Raw genomic sequence first — 19500 nt, 5'->3', positions numbered from 1 at the left:
CGGTCCTGCGGTTCCAGACGGCAGCGCCTTTAACCGCACGGCCACTTCGGCCGGCTTTTGTTTAATAAACTGTGCCACATACTACATATTCCTACTGAAGTTGCCTTTGTATGTTACCTTGTAATACTAAAAGAGATGCCTGTTTTTGTGAATAAATTTACTGTACAGTACTTCTTTTTGGCAAATAAACATATACAGTTCGATTATCCGAACAAACCAGTTTTCCGAACACCCATGTCCCCCAATTCCTTCGGATAATCGACGCTCTACTGTATTGTCGAATCTGCTTTATGGAAGTAAAACTACTAATGTTGTTTGCTTGAATTGTTGTATGGCATTCCGAGAACGCAGCATCCTTTAGGCACCCTATACGAGAAAAGTGGGCACCATCCAACACGTTTGGAGCACAACATTGTATAGTAGTGAAATATGGACCATGCGAAAACCGAAACAGAATAGAACCGAAGCATTTTAGATGTATACACTTGTAGCTGGGATTCACAGTCATACAAAAGTTTCTGAAGGACATCTTTACGCCAGTGACTGTTATAACAGTCACTGGCATGAAGATGATGTCCTGATAAAATATTTTAGATGTGGTGCTATAGACGAATGTTTAAAATTTGGTGGACTGATAAGGTGAGGACTGAGGAGGTTCTGCACAAAATCGAAGAGGAAAGGAGTATGTGGAAGACACTGACAAGGAGAAGGGACAGGATGATAGGACATCTGTTAAGACATCAGGGAATGACTTCCATGGTACTAGAGGGAGCTGTACAGCGCAAAAACTGTAGAGGAAGAGAGAGACTGGAATACATCCAGCAAATAATTGAGGACGTAGGTTGCAGGGGCTACTCATGCAGCATCTCCGAGTTCTTCATAGTGATCACTCATCATTTAACACTGTTGACACTCCTTATGCAGGGTAAAATTTATTTAAACGGACAAACTCTGGGAGGTTGCACGGGAAACTGAAACAGATATTTTTCTGTGATGTCATATTTTCCTCTGAGAATTTTTTAAACCGGTAGAGGGACTTTTCTCTGCATCAAAAATAATTAGTCTAACAATTCTGCGAGGTTGCTTGGGACAATGAAAACATTTTTTCTAACTTGTTTTCCTGTGGGGATAAAAAATAACACAAACAACTTCTAATTCTTTATTACCTAGAGACAACAGCATTAATACAACACAGTTACTTCAAATGCGGCAGAGGTTCAAGAATGCCTCCGTTTACTTGTAAACAGAGTTCACACCGGTGGGTAATGTTCTGTCTAACACGGTCAAAGACTGCAAGAGTGTCCTTATTTCTACTCCTTCTACTTCTATCCTGGAAACCAGATGCTTTTCTTACAGGGGTTTTGTAAACAAGTTTGCAGATCTCTCGTCACACAAAGACGTCCAGTGGGGTCAAACCAGTGAAACTAGTAGACAGTGGTGCAGGACCACCACCTCCAAGCCACTTTTTCAGGAAATATCGGTTCAACAGACAGGACAGCTGAAATGTGCCGGAACCCCATCACGCTGGAAACACGTGCGCTGTCTTGCACCGAGTGGCACGTCATCCACCACCTCTATGAATGCTCTGTCGAGGAAATTGTAATAATTCATGTCATTTAATGACTCAGGTAGGAGATACGGCACAGTTAAACAGTCGCCAACAACACCTGACCACGGTCTCACCTAGGACCGCAACTGGTGAGCGTGGGTAAATGAGGCATGTGGACTGACCTCACTCAAAGCATGATAACTGTGGATGTTGAAGAGCCCATCACGCCCGAACGTTGCTTCATCTGTAAATAGCCAAGGGAAAGGAAATGGCTGGCCGGAGTCACCGAGCGGTTCTAGGCGTTACAGTCTGGAACCGCGTGACCGCTGCGGTCGCAGGTTCGAATACTGACTCGGGCATGGGTGTGTGTGATGTCCTTAGGTTAGTTATATTTAAGTAGTTCTAAGTTCTAGGGGACTGATGACCTCAGCAGTTAATTCCCATAGTCTTCAGAGCCATGTGAACAATTTTTTTTTGGAGAGGAAATGTAGGATGCATTTGACGCTGTTCCACGCACCACTGCAACAACTGTGCTCTGATCTGGTTTCAGGTTGTGCACATGCTGCAAGTGAAATGGATTAAAAATTGTTCACGTAGATCATTTCTTACAGTCACCTGATTGCTTCCCATGTTAAGCGCTATTGCATGAGTGCTGAAACCGTTCATGCCCTTTGCTTGATTAAAAACATGCTCACAGATAACTGTGACATTACAGAAAAAAAGTTTATTTGTTCAGATTTGTATGAATTCAGTACAGCAGTCAAGCCAGAGTCGCAGTCAGTTACAGAAAGTTTACGTGAGTAGTTTCAGTGAAGCTCAGTCACCATGATCAAATGTAACAAGTATGAAATAAGTAACATTTAACCGCAGCACCTTTGTCATAGGAAGCAATACTGGGAATTTATCATGTTAAATTAAACCTCGTTACGCAGTAATGGCAGAGAAGCCAGGCCATTGCAAAAGGTATCTCTGGAGCCTTTAGCTACACACAACATTAAAATCTTAAAGTCGTACGTGTTCGATTAGGAACGGTGTCGTCCAACTACGAACCTGACAAGTGAAAATCTTATCTTTTTAATCGTAGCACTTCTGCTATTATTCTGAAACATACAGCTCTCAAGTATGAGGTGGAAAATTTAACTGAAGTATCAGACCACACCTTGATGGAGTTAATGAAATAACAACATCTATGCATGGATACTGTGTGTTAACATCTGTAAATATTGTCTCCAAACCAAGTGGATCAGAGTTGACCAATTGGTCATTTAGTTGCGCTCCTTAAGACAGTCATGCCTAATAACAAAAACGCTTTGTTTTGGTGCCCTGTGCAATCTACCACAGTTGGTCAGTTCAAAGAATTTTCACCCTTTATACTCTAGCAAGCCTTGTAATGAGACTTAATGTCAGTAATTAAAACTTCCGGGCTAAGAGTCCGTGGTCCAATAGTAGAAATACTTCTCCCTGATGTTTCGTTGCCAGCTGCGGGCAACATCATCTGAGGTGAGTCTACGACTGGCTGCTAGGCCGTGGAGGTCCTGTTTATATAGAGCGCGTAGAGGGCGCCACCACTCGACACGTGTTGTCAACAGTAAAACTATCTCTGGCTGGCGTCATAACTCTCGATCGAAGGTAATCGGTTGTCACATCTTTGGTACAAAGTCGATCGCCATATCTTATCTAACTTCAAACTTTCTTCTTTCCTATTAAAATTATTGTGGTGTTTAAAAATCTCTACAGCCTCTCTATACATACGTGCATAATAATGCGATGTCTTAGCTAGCTCGCTCGTCTCACTAAATTTTATGTCATGGTCACCTGTTTCAAAAACATGTTCCGCTACAGCCGATTTGTCCGTGTGTCCCAGTCGACAGTTCTTTTTGTGTTCAGTTAGGCGAGTATTGATACTTCTTTTTGTGGTTCCAATGTAAACCTTCCCATAGCTACACGGAACTTTATACACACCAGGAGTAGCTAAAGGGTGTCGTGCATATTTCGCCGATCTTAAGCATTCACTAATCTTCTTGGTGGGTCTGAAGATTGTTTCAACTCTGAACTTTGCCAGCACTTTCCCGATACGGTCCTTAATATTGTGGATGAATGGAAGAAAAACTTTCCCCACCGATGGTTGTTGTTGTTGCACGTTTTCGGACATTTTTCTTCTGTGATGGAGTGCTCGATCTATCTCCTTGCCAGCGTACCCATTTTTCTGGAAAGCGGTTCGCAAGTGGTTTAGTTCCTCTTGCAAATAAGCTGGCTCACAGATTTTATTAGCCCTGTCCACCAATGTCTTGATAATACCTCTCTTCTGCCTGGGATGATGGTTCGAATCCTTATGAAGACAACGATCGGTATGCGTATCTTTTCTGTAGACTTTGTGACCCAGAGTCCCATCTGCTCGTTTAATTACTGAGACGTCCAAAAAATTAATCTGTCCATTACTCTCTGTCTCCATAGTGAATTGTATTTTTGAATTTATGCTATTCAAATGCTTCAAAAAACGGTTCAGTTCTTCTTGACCGTAGTTCCATATGACAAAAGTGTCGTCCACATACCGATACCACTTCAAAGGCCTTTTTCTGGCTGACTGCAATGCTTGCTGTTCAAAAAATTCCATAAAAATATTAGCAATGGCTGGACTTAGAGGGCTACCCATTGCCAGTCGTAGACTCACCTCAGATGATGTTGCCTGCAGCTGGCAACGAAACGTCAGGGAGAAGTATTTCTACTATTGGACCACGGCCTCTTAGCCCGGAGGTTTTAATTACTGAAGACGCCGGCCGTGAAAGCCTACACGCTATGATGAGACTTAAGGTCATTTGCTAATGAATCTGCTTCAAAAATCCGAATATTTTTCCCGTTTTAAATCAATAATTAGAGTTTTGTGGACAAAATGGTAGTTAAATGAATCGATTCAGACTACGAGAACATCTTTAAAAACAAATTTAAATATATGTCGGTATGCGGCAACGACCGTGTTTCCGCTACAATGGAGTCATTATTATTTTGCCGCTTCGAAAAGATACACTGCATAATCGTTTCTTGCGTTGGCAGCCCTGTTAGCACACACGCTTTCCGATGCTCCTTTGTTTTCCTTTGTATATCTATGTTTTCGAGAGTTGTTTGCGTTCAAACTTCTTTTCGTTGTTGAGTTGTTGGTGCTGTGTCTTTCTCGGAAGTAGTTACGCCTCCAAAAAAGTGTTTTGCAACGGGGAAACGTAAGTTTTATGGTAATCGGTTTACTTCGCTGGAAAGAAGAGACTGTATTGTTACATCCGCAAACCAACTGGATGTTATGTCAACTCCGCCATGTGCCTCAAGATAGAAGCTAAAATATTTGAGTACCAAGAGTGACATTTCTATAAAATATGATCAAAACACTTTAACGGAAATTGTTTTCATAATTTCTGGATTGAGTGCTTTATGTTCGCTTCTAAAGAATGCTGCTGCGTGTGCGCTTTGTGAAAAAGATGGTGTTAAAATCGTCGAAGATTTTGAAGGTAGGAAGGCTGTGGCTAGTAATTTGCAAGTGTTTTGTGATATCTGTTGGGTTTAACTGGGTATTCTTCTGGATTGTGCAATGGAAGAGATTATAACACAAATATCAGACTTGCATATGGAATGAGGTGTATTGGGAAGGGTAGAAAGGCAGCTCAAACATTTTGTGCTACCATGAATTTGCCCCCATCTACAAGATTTGAGAAGTACACACAGTTACTTCTTCAAAGTCTTGGTCAAGTGAGTGCTGTGTCAGTGAAGAAAGCAGTAGAAGAAACTGTGTTATGCAATGAAGGTGACACTGATATAGCTGTAGCCTTTGATGAGACATGGCAGAAGCGTGGCCACCTATCATTGAATGGTGTCACTGCAACACCCCTAGAAAATCGAAAGGTGATTGACGTAGAATGTATAACAAATTACTGCCATGGTTGCAAAGGAAATAGCCAGGATCATGTATGTGTTCAGAATTTTTCTGGATACAGTGGTGGAATGGAATCAGAGGGGGTTCTCAGAATATTTCAAAGGTCAGAAGAGGATTATGGTGTACAGTATGTGAAGTACCTTGGAGACGGAGACCCCAAATGGTTTGCAAATGTGTTGGAAACTATGTCTTATGGAAGAACTGTAAAAATTGAAAAGTTGGAGTGTGTTCGTCATGTCCAAAAGAGGATGGTCACACGTTTACGTAAGCTAAATAAAAGATATGAAGGGGAAAAAGCTCGGTGATGGCAAGCCAACTGGTGGTCAGGGTCGTCTTATTAAGGAAGAGGTGGACAAACTGTAGCTCTATTATGGTTTAGCCATAAGAAGGAATCGTGACAATATTGAGGCCATGAAGAAAGCAGTATGGGCTATCTTTTTCCATAAAGCTTCTATGGATGACCACCCACAGCATGCTCTCTGCAACAGTGGGGTAGACACATGGTGTGGATACAAAAAAGCAACAGCAAACGGTGAGACTTATGCACGCCATCAGTCCCTGCCATTCGAGGTATTGGAAGCAATTAAGCCCATATACAGGGACCTAAGTGACACTAAACTATTGTCGCAGTGCTTACATGAAAAGACACAAAATTTGAATGAATGTTTCAACCATGTGATATGGGAACGCCTGCCGAAAACTGTGTTTGTTGGTTTCAGTACCATGAGATTAGGTGTGTTAGATGTTGTTATTTGTTTTAATGATGGGGCAGTTAGCAGATGTGATGTTTTAGAGTTGCTGGGACTAACTCCTGGTTCCAATATGAGACAAGCACTGATAGCAATTGAGCCGCGCGGGATTAGCCGAGCGGTCTGGTCCCAGTGGAGGTTCGAGTCCTCCCTCGGGCATGCTTGTGTGTGGTTGTCCTTAGGATAATTTAGGTTTAGTAGTGTGTAAGCTTAGCGACTGATGACCTTAGAAGTTAAGTCCCATAAGATTTCACACACATTTGAACATGTGAACAATTTTTTGAACAATTGATTCCTTGAGAGTGGCCGAAGGCGAAAAATGGGTTCTTGAGCCAACTAAAGAGTCCAGAATAGCAAAGAGGAGCAAGAAAAGGAAGAGGGAAGATGAGGTACACACAAACCAAGAATATTATGCAACTGGTGGGTTTTGAGAACAACAGAGGTGAGTAACAGATGAAATGTACCTTTAAACTTAGTTCCCCAAGAATCAACTTTTCTACCATGTTTATTTTATGCAAAAAAACTATTTGAGCTAGATGTCTGAAATTTTTTGCGATACTCCAGGCTACAATTTGGAGAAAAGTAGACTACAGACACCAGCTTACTATCACCAGGAGGAAAAAATATACCCTTATCAAATATAAAAATAGCTTAATTTTGATTGTCTAATTTATGTATTTATAGTAGAAAAACTATTGATTGAAATCATTTGGTTGTAGTCTACTTTTTAGATAACAATGTCATAAATGTGTGCACAAAGTTTTAAACATCTAAGAAAAGTAGTTAATAAGTCTATAGACTTCAAACTGAGACTGACAGGAAAGTTTTTAAATTACTGGCCGACATAAATCTGTATATAATAAAGTTTATATCAAAGCTATTCTGATTATTCTTATACCAAAATCTTCATCCTTAAAACACTATCATTGTCCTGAAATTTCTTTGTAATCGGAGTCCACATTATGTAGTTAGACCCCCATAAACTTTATGAAAATTCTTACTGTTTTTCCAGCCGTTCATTGGCAAGTTACCTTAACACGAGCAACAGTAACATGCTCTGATGCCCCTCTACCAGTCACAGAGAATTGCAACTCCAGTCGTTTATGTAGCTGCCAACGGTTTGTACGCATATGAAGTTACATTGACATCCTATCATGTCTCTTGGGTGCTTCTCTTTTTTTTGTCAGGCAGTGTATTTACAAATGTAGGGCTTAAAAATGTATCCTCATCTGTTTTGGAAGAATGTCACACTTTTCCCAATGATTTACTCCTCGACCGTTTACCAGCTTACGAACAGTTTAGAGCTCTCTACATTGATAGCCTCTCAAAATTTTCTTCCATCGGTTTATCAGGACGACGCGTTAAGTTCCAAAAAATTGAGCGGTACTTACGAACAGATCGCACGAAAGCATATGCGGCACACTTTCGCACATTTATGTCAACAAAATGAGTCACTCATTCCCTCGTTCTGCAGCTTATTTTTCGCCCTCGTTACGCGTAGTACCACGTAGTAATTCTACAACTTGCTGTTTACTAGATACGATGAACTCTAAAGGCTTATGGCAATAATTATATGCGGCTGATCGGGAATGTGATTCTTTTCCCAATCACGACCTTCATGTGCGTTCTCAGCGTTAGCGTCCCTTAAGATATGTTTTGGAAACGGTGATTGTTCACTTTTGTCGAATCCATAAACACTTATTACTATTATAGGCACTACCGACATTATCACGGCAGGTCTTGCGCCTTGCTGCGCTACACATTCGAAAGACAATGTCCACTATTTTATGGGAGCGCTATTTTATGGGACGAAGCAGGCCTGAGGCGTGCGAGAAGAAGTTAGGAACAGATGCGGACACAGATGCTTTGAAGTGTAGCTCGAGCCAGATGCGTTTCGCGGTGCTTTCGCGCGCGTGCCAACGTAAACAAGCCGGATTGGTTCGCTGCAGTTGGCCGCCCTGGGCATTTTAGACGCGGCGTTTAGAAAGTGTTCGCTGCGAGCGTCAGAAATTTCTCTAGCGTTGGTCGCCGGCTTGCTTCAGAGCAGGTGAAGACGTATGATTATCTTCTGCACAATTAATAGCCCTATGTTAACTAAAAGGTATCAGATCGATTATGTAATGGTAAGACAGAGATTTAGGAACCAGGTTTTAAATTGTAAGACATTTCCAGGGGCAGATGTGGACTCTGACCACAATCTATTGGTTATGAACTGCAGATTAAAATTGAAGAAACTGCAAAAAGGTGGGAATTTAAGGAGATGGGACCTGGATAAACTGACTAAACCAGAGGTTGTACAGAGTTTAAGGGAAAGCATAAGGGAACAATTGACAGCAGCGGGGGAAAGAAGTACAGTAGAAGAAGAATGGGTAGCTCTGAGGGATGAAGTAGTGAAGGCAGCGGAGGACCAAGTAGGTAAAAAGACGAGGGCTAGTAGAAATCCTTGGGTAACAGAAGAAATATTGAATTTAATTGATGAAAGGAGAAAATACAAAAATGCAGTAAATGAAGCAGGCAAAAAGGAATACAAACGTCTCAAAAATGAGATCGACAGGAAGTGCAAAATGGCTAAGCAGGGATGGCTAGAGGAAAAATGTAAGGATGTAGAGGCTTATCTCACTAGGGGTAAGATAGATACTGCCTACAGGAAAATTAAAGAGACCTTTGGAGCAAAGAGAGCCACTTCTACGAATATCAAGAGCTCAGATGGAAACCCGGTTCTAAGCAAAGAAGGGAAAGCAGGAAGATGGAAGGAGTATATAGAGGGTCTATACCATGGTGATGTACTTGAGGACAATATTATAGAAATGGAAGAGAATGTAGATGAATATGAAATGGGAGATACGATACTGCGTGAAGAATTTGACAGAGCAATGAAAGACCTGAGCCGAAACAAGGCCCCGGGAGTAGACAACATTCCATTAGAACTACTAACGGCCTTGGGAGAGCCAGTCCTGACAAAACTCTACCATCTGGTGAGGAAGATGTATGAGACAGGCGATGTACCCTCAGACTTCAAGAAGAATATAATAATTCCAATCCCAAAGAAAGCAGGTGTTGACAGATGTGAAAATTACCGAACTATCAGTTTAATAAGTCACAGATGCAAAAAAAAACTAACACGAATTCTTTACAGACGAATGGAAAAACTGGTAGAAGCCGACCTCGGAGAAGATCAGTTTGGATTCCGTAGAAATATTGGAACACGTGAGGCAATGCTGACCTTACGACTTATCTTAGAAGAAAGATTAAGGAAAGGCAAACCTACGTTTCTAGCATTTGTAGACTTAGAGAAAGCTTTTGACAATGTTGACTGGAATACTCTCTTCCAAATTCTAAAGGTGGTAGGGGTAAAATACAGGGAGCGAAAGGCTATTTACGATTTGTACAGAAACCAGATGGCAGTTATAAGAGTCGAGGGACATGAAAGGGAAGCAGTGGTTGGGAAGGGAGTGAGACAGGGTTGTAGCCTCTCCCCAATGTTATTCAATCTGTATATTGAGCAAACAGTGAAGGAAACAAAAGAAAAATTCGGAGTACGTATTAAAATCCATGGAGAAGAAATAAAAACTTTGAGGTTCGCCGATGACATTGTAATTCTGTCAGTGACGGCAAAGGACTTGGAAGAGCAGTTGAACGGAATGGACAGTGTCTTGAAATGAGGATATAAGATGAACATCAACAAAAGCAAAACGAGGACAATGGAATGTAGTCGAATTAAGTCAGGTGATGCTGAGGGAATTAGATTAGGTAATGAGACACTTAAAGTAGTAAAGGAGTTTTGCTGTTTGGGGAGCAAAATAACTGATGATGGTCGAAGTAGAGAGGATATAAAATGTAGACTGGCAATGGCAAGGAAAGCGTTTCTGAAGGAGAGAAATTTGTTAACATCGAGTATAGATTTAAGTGTCAGGAAGTCGTTTCTGAAAGTATTTGTATGGAGTGTAGCCATGTATAGAAGTGAAACATGGACGATAAATAGTTTGGACAGGAAGAAAATAGAAGCTTCCGAAATATGGTGCTACATAAGAATGCTGAAGATTAGATGGGTAGATCACATAACTAATGAGGAGGTATTGAATAGAATTGGGGAGAAGAGGAGTTTGTGGCACAACTTGACGAGAAGAAGGGACCGGTTGGTAGGACATGTTCTGAGGCATCAAGGGATTACAAATTTAGCATTGGAGGGCAGCGTGGAGGGTAAAAATCGTAGAGGGAGACCAAGAGATGAATACACTAAGCAGATTCAGAAGGATGTAGGTTGCAGTACGTACTGGGAGATGAAGTAACTTGCACAGGATAGGGTAGCATGGAGAGCTGCATTAAACCAGTCTCAGGACTGAAGACCACAACAACAACAACATGGTAACTTCCTTTTTTTTTTTAATGTCTTCTTTCCAGTATTACGCTCTATGTGTCGACAGCGGTTCAAACAGGGCCGTTCGCTTGATGTTCTTTGCTCTTTGTGTTCGTTGGGAAATATGTTCGGTACTCACCTTTTACACAGTTTGCAATATCCGACCTTTTCTGCGACAGTCGTATAAACAGTGGTGCGTCAAATGTGAAGAAATCCGTCAGCCAGAGCACCAGCCGTCAATCGTCGCTCGGATCGCTGGTTGGGTCTGGATATTGGAGCAACTTGGACACTCTTTATCGTACATAATTGTGCGGCGACTTTTGAAATCGCAACACAGTTATCTACACTTTTCCCCACTCATTACAGTCCACCCCTCAAACACAACTATTGACTAACTTGAACAGCTGTAGATCCTTTTGCAGCGCGAATTACACAGACGCTGGACGGTCAAATTGTTACTAGTGATTGTGTGAGGAGGGTTTTTCTTGAAGAGTTAGAGCCGCGAAGTTTTCTGTACCCTCCTGGTCTATAAATGAGTAAACGTGTTGTTAATTAAAGTTAAATCAGAGAGTAAGCCTAAAAATATGAGCGGGTGTGTATTTTATACATATGATGTGTGGTAGTGTAGATATTTGTTTTTTATGAAACAATTCCATGGGTGGAGTGAGGCGATTTGAGTTGGGCAGCAGACGCCTTTACGTCACAGCAAATACGACACGAAACTTCCACCTCTTCACAGACTACTTCGAGAGCCATCAGTGTGTCCTTCAAATGGTTCAAATGGCTCTGAGCACTATGGGACTTAACATCTATGGTCATCAGTCCCCTAGAACTTAGAACTACTTAAACCTAACTAACCTAAGGACAGCACACAACACCCAGCCATCACGAGGCAGAGAAAATCCCTGACCCCGCCGGGAATCGAACCCGGGAACCCGGGCGTGGGAAGCGAGAACGCTACCGCACGACCACGAGATGCGGGCTCAGTGTGTCCTTGCACGACAGTGTACGGTACCAGTATGTTCCAAAAAGCCGCACACGAAAATGCGGTTTTTCAGGCGGATCCTATTTCGCATTCTGTTGATCACAGAGACAGTCCTTGCCCTAGCGACCATTTTTATGCTTATCGGAAGAACGGGAATACAGTAGCTATCCTACAGTACAGTGTCAAAATTCAAATATTATACTCTTCCTGCAGCCGAGGCAAATTGAACAAATCGATTGGCTCTTTTACATGGAGTGGAATAGGGTGGACCTTAGGCAGCTTATAAAAGTACCAGTTCCACACGGGAGGTTGCTGAGAAAACTCCGAAACACAATGACTTTCGGGTACGAAAAGTGCCCGTTCTATTAGTGGCACATCGTTGATCTGATGGTAGATCTTAAGATGACATTCTCTGGTAACTTCGAAAATTTTTTCGATATTGTTATCCGTTACCGAGGTACACAGGTTTAAAGTTACCGTGCTCATTGGAAAAACCGCAAAAACAGTTTTTACCCATTTTTGCAACGTGGGCCGGAGTTATACGAATAACTAAACAAAGCAAATAGCTCGAATGTTAACTATACAATCCTTATGGATTAATCTAGAAAATACATTTTCCCGTTTACGAAAATCTGCATCCGTTTTCAAGATACAACCGAAAAACCATCATTTTTTGTGTCAGAAGTACCAGTTGTGGAGATGGCCACTTCTACGATTTTTGTCTGTGGTAAATGGGAAGAATTTTTCATATGTTCTTAAGATCATGTTCTCAGGAAATCTTGAAACATTTCGGTATCATTTTCCACTACCAAGATCCAGAGGTTCAACGCTACCGTACTTGTGCACGTAAAATATGCGTGTAATATCCGATCTCAGGCATAAATGTAGTTGTGACTGACGTAGCGGACACATGGCAAGGGTGCTAGGGTCATCTCAGTGTTTACAAGGGCATAAAAATATGTTTTTAGTCAGCATGTTTTCACCAATTAAACTTTATGACGCGCTGTCATATATACTCAAAATGGTACTGTATACCCAAATGGTACTGTAATGATAAAAAATAGGCTAAATAGATCTTAATATGTCTGAAATTAACTTAAAGAGGCGTCCAAAAACTGAGAACTAGTAAGGCAGTAAATTCAGCAAAATATTTCTACTAAAATTTTTACTCTTTTAAGTTACAAATCAGGAACCGGGCGCATCCAGTGAAATGCAATCGATGAGTAAAGTATCCAGAAAAACATGTAGCAAATTATTCTGTCTTAATCTTATATTATGCGTACTTAGTTGTTGTCTATTTTTTATAAAACAATATGAATGTGCCGAAACATACAGGGTGATTTTTTTCCACCGTGTACAAACTCTAGGTATTGATCGATGACAGGATACGAAACTAAAAAGGTCTAATGAACTTACACTCTGTGATCACAAGTACCCAGACACTCACAAAAACATATGTTTTTCATATTATGTGCTTTGTGCTGCCACTTACTGCCAGGTACTCCATATCAGCGACCTCACAAGGGAACCTCCCCATCGCACTCCCCTCAGATTTAGTTGTAAGTTGGCACAGTGGATAGGCCTTGAAAAACTGAACACAGATCAATCGAGAAAACAGGAAGAAGCTGTGTGGAACTATGAAAAAAAATTAGTAAAATATACAAACTGAGTAGTCCATGCGAAGATAGGCAACATCAAGGACAATGGGAGTCAACGAGTGCCGTGGTCCCGTGGTTAGTGAGAGCAGCTACGGAACGAGAGCTCCTAGGTTCAAGTCTTCCCTCGAGTGAAAAGTTTAATTTTGTATTTTCAGTTCATGTGACAAACTCTTATGTCTTCATCACTTTATTGGGAGTGATTATCACATCCACAAGAAAGCCTAAATCGGGCAAGGTAGAAGAACCTTTTTACCCATTCGCTAAGTGTACAAGTTAGGTGGGTCGACAATGTATTCCTGTTATGTGACGCACATGCCGTCACCAGTGTCGTATAGAATATATCAGACGTGTTTTCCTGTGGAGGAATCGGTTGACCTATGACCTTGCGATCAAATGTTTTCGGTTCCCATTGGAGAGGCACGTCCTTTCGTCTACTAATCGCACGGTTTAGCGGTGCGGTCGCAAAACACAGACACTAAACTTATTGCAGTGAACAGAGACGTCAATGAACGAACGTACAGAACATAACTTTGCGAAAATAAAGAAAGTAAAATTTTCAATCCAGGTAAGACTTGAACCAAGGACCTCTCGTTTCGCAGCTATTCACGCTAACCACGGGACCACGGTGCTCCTGTGCTTACAGTTGAATTAATGTTGCATATCTTACACACGGACTACTCAGTTTGTATGTTTTACTAATTTTTTTCATAGTTCCATACAACTTCTTCCTGTTTTAGCGATTGATCTGTGTTCAGTTTTTCAAGGCCTATCCACTGTGCCAACTTATAACTAAATCTGAGGGGGGTGCGATGGGGAGGTTCCCTAGTCAGTAGTCATTAGACATCGTGAGAGAGCAGAATGTGGCTCTCCGCGGACTTCGAACGTGGTCAGATGATTGGGTGTCACTTGTGTCATACGTCTGTACGCGAGATATCCACACTCCTAAACATCCCTAGGTCCACTGTTTCCGATGTGATAGTGAAGTAGAAACGTGAAGGGACACGTACAGCACAAAAACGTACAGGCCAACCTCGTCTATTGACTGACAGAGACTGCCGACAGTTGAAAAGGGTCGTAATGTGTAATAGGCAGACATCTATCCAGACCATCACACAGGAATTCCAAACTGCATCAGGATCCACTGCAAGCACTACGGCAGTTAGGCGGGAGGTGAGAAAACTTGGATTTCATGGTCGAGGGGCTGCTCATAAGCCACACATCACGCCGGTAAATGCCAAACGACGCCTCGCTTCTTGTAAGGATCGTAAACATTGGACCATTGAACAGTGTAAAAACGTTGTGTGGAGTGAGGAATCACGGTACACAATGTGGCGACCCGATGGCAGGGTGTGAGTATGGAGAATGCCTGGTGAACGTCATCTGCCAACTTGTGTAGTGCCAACAGTAAAATTCGGAGGCTGTGGTGTTATGATGTGGTGGTGTTTTCATGGAGGGGGCATGAACCTCTTGTTGTTTTGCGTAGCACTATCACAACGCAGGCCTACATTGCACTTCTTGCTTCCAACTGTTGAAGAGCAATTCGGGGATGGCAATTGCATCTTTCAACACGATAGAGCACCTGTTCATAATGCACGGCCTGTGGCGGCGTGGTTGCACGACAATAACATTCCTGTAATTGACTGGCCTGTACAGATTCCTGTCCTGTATCTTATGGAACACCTTTGGGATGTTTTGGAACGCCGACTTCGTGCCTGGCCACACCGACGGACATCGAAACCTCTCCCCAGTGTAGCACTCCATGAAGAAAGGGCTGCCATTCCCCAAGAAATCTTCCATACCTGATTGAACGTATGCCTGCGAGAGAGGAAGCTGTCATGAAGGCTAAGGGTGGGCCAATACCTTATTGAATTCCAGCGTTACCAATGGAGGGCGCCACGAACTTGTAAATCATTTTCAGCCAGGTGTTCGGATAATTTGATCGCATAGTGTATGTCCGGATATGCATGGTTTCCATGCTAGAGACCATTTATTCAATCATGCTTTGTTATAGACTGCGGTCTAACACGCGCTGTACCATGCAGCCACAGGTACGGTGAGCATGGTCTGCTCTTAGAGGGTGGTACTGTTCGTCATACGTCATGCTCTAGCGCCCTCTCCTGCCAAGGTAATGTTGTGTCCAATTCGCTTCTGTTGCTGACTCGCCTTGGATGTGATGCAGTGATCTACACAGTGGTTCCTTATTCGAATCGAGAGCTTGCCGACGTGGTGTTGACATGCAGAAGAAGGCAAATGGGAACGGGCGATGGGCAGCAAGGTTGTGTCAGGACACCTATCCCCGTTGACAACAATGATAGCATTCAATGTTTGGAACAGTGTTGCGCCGCTTGTCTGAGACAGGATAGTTTCAAGAAGAAGAAAATCATGAAGGACATCAGACTTGGAGGAAAATGTGATTAACTTACACTGTAAGCCAGAGGACCGTGTGGAACATTCTCCATGTCACCTAAGACGCTGGAAATATCGGCATTTCCTGCGGGTGACTTTGCCTTCCCTGCTAGAAGAAATGCCGTTGATGATTCAAAGGATTATGTGGCTGCTACATGATGATCCTCCATCTCATTTCGCCGTTAACATCCGGACGCATCTCAATCGTGTCTTCCCTGGTCGATGGATCGGACGAGGGGGTCCAGTTGCATCGTCTGCTCGTTTACCGGAGCTGGAGCCGTGCGATTTCTGGTTATGGACCGTCTAAGTGTATCGCGTATGCAGAGCCCATTCCAGATGTGGCCACACTCTAGCAGCGTATTCATGCTACCTTTGCCACTGTCCGGATGCAGCCTGGCCGATGTGAACGTGTGAGACAGAACATGTTATGGGACGTACACTCGTGCGTCGAGGTGCATGGAAACCATTTTAAACGCGTACTACAGCTATGGCTGCATGGTACGGCGCGTATTAGACCGCAGTCTCTCTAACACTGTAGGACTGAATAAATGCTCTCCAGCATCGAAACTACGCATTTCTGGACGTAAGTTCATAAGGCATTTTTTGTTCCGTATCGGTGATAGTTGTGGTAAGTTCCTATGGGACCAAACTGCTGACGTCATCGGTCCCTTGGCTTACACACTACTTAATCTAGCTCAAACTAACTTACGCTAAGGAAAACACACACACACATGCTCGAGGGCAAGGTGCCATAGACCGCGCGGCTACCCCGCGTATTCCGCATCCTCTCATCGATTAATCCATTGAGTTCGCACACGGGGTAAAACTCACCCTGTGTACTGAGTTGCGGAATTCGTTTTATATAAGCAGAATACCCTGTTGTAATAGAGAAAACAAGGGAAAAAGCGGAAAATTGCTCCATTTAGATTGCCATCGATAAAATGGGGCCAATTATCCTTCCTCCTATAATACCGCACCATAAATTAAGCCGCGAAGGTCGCTGATGTTCCACTTGTCGCAGCCATCGTGGATTTTCCGTTGCCCAATAGTGCATATTATGCCGGTTTACGGTACCGCTGTTAGTGAATGACGCTTCGTCGCTAAATAGAACGCGTGCAAAAAATCTGTCATCGTCCCGTAATTTCTCTTGTCTGTACACGACGTCAGAGTCGTCGCCATTCATTTCCTGGTGCAATCGATGTTGATGTAGCATTCTCAACACCAACGTTTTTGAGATTCCCGATTCTCGCGCAGTTTGTCTGCTACTGATGTGCGGATTAGCCGCGACAGCAGCTAAAGCACCTACTTGGGCATCATCATTTCTTGCAGGTCGTGGTTGACGTTTCACATGTGGCTGAACACGTCCTGTTTCCTTAAATAACGTAACTATCCAGCGAACGGTCCGGACACTTGGATGATGTCGTCCAGGATACCGAGCAGCAAACATAGCACACGCCCGTTGGGCATTTTGATCACGATAGCCATACATCAACACGATATCGACCTTTTCCGCAATTGGTAAACGGTTCATTTTAACACGGGTAACGTATCACAAAGCAAATACCGTCCGCACTGGCGGAATGTTAGGTGTTACCACGTACTTATAACTTTGTGACTATTACAGCGCCATCTATCACAAAGCGAGAAACGTGGTCCAACTAAAGCATTAATATTTCTTTACGTACTACACGAATATGTAATGAAAAATGGGGATTCCTATTTAAAGAAACGCAGTTGATATCCGTTTGACCTATGGCAGCGCCATCTAGCGGGCCAACCATAGCGCCATCTGGTTTCCTCCTTCAAGCTAGACGAGTTTCGTTCTTTGTAGGTTTTTCGTTTGATGCTTATTTCGTGAGATATTTGGCCCGGTCATTATCAATGGACCACCCTGTATATGCTGGCTTTATTACTGCTCCAACAGCTTCAGGAATTGTGTTTCTATAGGTATATTCTTCTCCTCCTGCCTCAGCTTCGCCGTATTTACATCAGTCAATTAGACGCAAGTTGTGTAGTGGCTTTTCATCGCTTGACGTCAGGTGGAAAAACGTTGCCCATTCTGCTTTTCTCATTCCTTCAAGGTTGTTCGTATTCTTTCTAACGGCTTGGCTGTAGTATTCACTTATCTGAATAACTGTTTTGTCAATCAAACGTCCTCTAATACTCTTTTCATATTCAAGCTTGTTTGCTAGAAATGGTCTGCCTGATTCTACGCAGTCTGGTACTCATTCGTTTCTGCATATGACAGTCACGTTCTAACTTTTGCACTGTTAGGTCATCATAAGGCTTGATGTCAGTTATCTATTTGAATGAACTGGAATCAACCATCATCAATGAATTTATCACAGCGAACCCGTGGTGTTCTTGAGAGCACTGAAAAATCTTCACAGCTGAGTCACTTTCCATTCTTCCACTGGATTCCTCATACGTTTTCGACACTTGTGTTCATGCAATGGCTTCTTTTCATTACTGGTGCACACATTTGTGCATTCATGGCAGTATCTTGAAATTCTTTAACATCGAGCAACTTCCCGTTATCAATACTTACGACAGTTGCAAAAGAATTTTTAAATTAATCGCCCTTTTTCTGTGATGAGCTGTCAAATGCTATTCAAATGTCGTTGTTACCATCACTTTCTTCAACTGCTTCAACTGTTGCAGATTTCATTGATTCTTCTGCAATTACTTTTTCCCCTAAGGGATCTGTGTATATTGAAATATTAGTGAAGGGGTAAGAGTGATTTACAATAGCACAGAAAGTTTTTCCAGCCCTAGTGCCTTTACCGCCGCATTTCAACCCATAGAAATATTTGACGTTCGCTGAAAAAGATTATTGTTTTTCCATTTGCAGATATCCGAAATTATTTGTCACTGTCATAATTCGAAAAAGAGACTTCCAAACTAAGAACTAAACCGTTCCTTTTGAAAAAATTTTCAGAAATTATTCTCTCTACACCACACAAATTACAGCAAGTAGTTGATTAAAAATTGTTTAATTGATACCTATGGCATTGGTTTTACTGTACTCATTATTAGTGTTCACAAGCTTCTTCTTGGAAGCACATGATGGAAACAGGACATATTCTGTAGAATATATTTCCCTTATTTCTTCTCTTCTGAAATATTTCTTTTGGTCGAGTAATATTAAAGAGAAAAATACAACTCAGTGAGCAACAAATCCAAATACACACAATGAAAGATGTGATGTTGTTGTGGTCTTCAGTCCTGAGACTGGTTTGCTGCAGCTCTCGATGCTACCCTATCCTGTGCAATCTTCTTCATCTCCCAGTACTTACTGCAACCTACATCCTTCTGAATCTGATTAGTCTATTCATCTCTTGGTCTACCTCTACGATTTTTACCCTCCACGCTGCCCTCCAATGCTAAGCCTTGCAAAACGTGGATGATACATGCATTATATCACAAACAGGAACGTACATCACAGTAGCTAGTGTAGCCAATCTATGTAGCAGGATGTTTTCTATACTTCAATATAAATCACCAACTTCTAGAGAAAACAGTTCCCGAGATATCTTTTCGTAACTGAACAAGTGCTCATGGAACCTGTAGAAATTACTTGTGCTGTAAACAGTTTAAAAATAAATTAAAAATACTTACAGTCATCCAGAATCAATGAAACACTTCCAGTTAAAGAGAAAACTCCAACAACAATTTTTCATTAAAAATAAAAATCGGCATTTTATACATACCACCTTTTGTACTCACCTTAAGTGACTCAGTTAATCGAACACCTTCACTGCTTATTAATTTCGCAACTATTATATAACAAATGAACTTTGCAAATGTTGTCCTTCTATTAAAAGTTAAGATTTGCTTTTCAGGAAATCCTATGGGGAGAAATTCTTATTGTTTTTGC

This window comes from Schistocerca nitens, chromosome 4 (assembly GCF_023898315.1).
Source record: "Schistocerca nitens isolate TAMUIC-IGC-003100 chromosome 4, iqSchNite1.1, whole genome shotgun sequence".
Taxonomy (NCBI): Eukaryota; Metazoa; Arthropoda; class Insecta; order Orthoptera; family Acrididae; genus Schistocerca; species Schistocerca nitens.
This window is presented reverse-complemented; position numbering follows the sequence as displayed.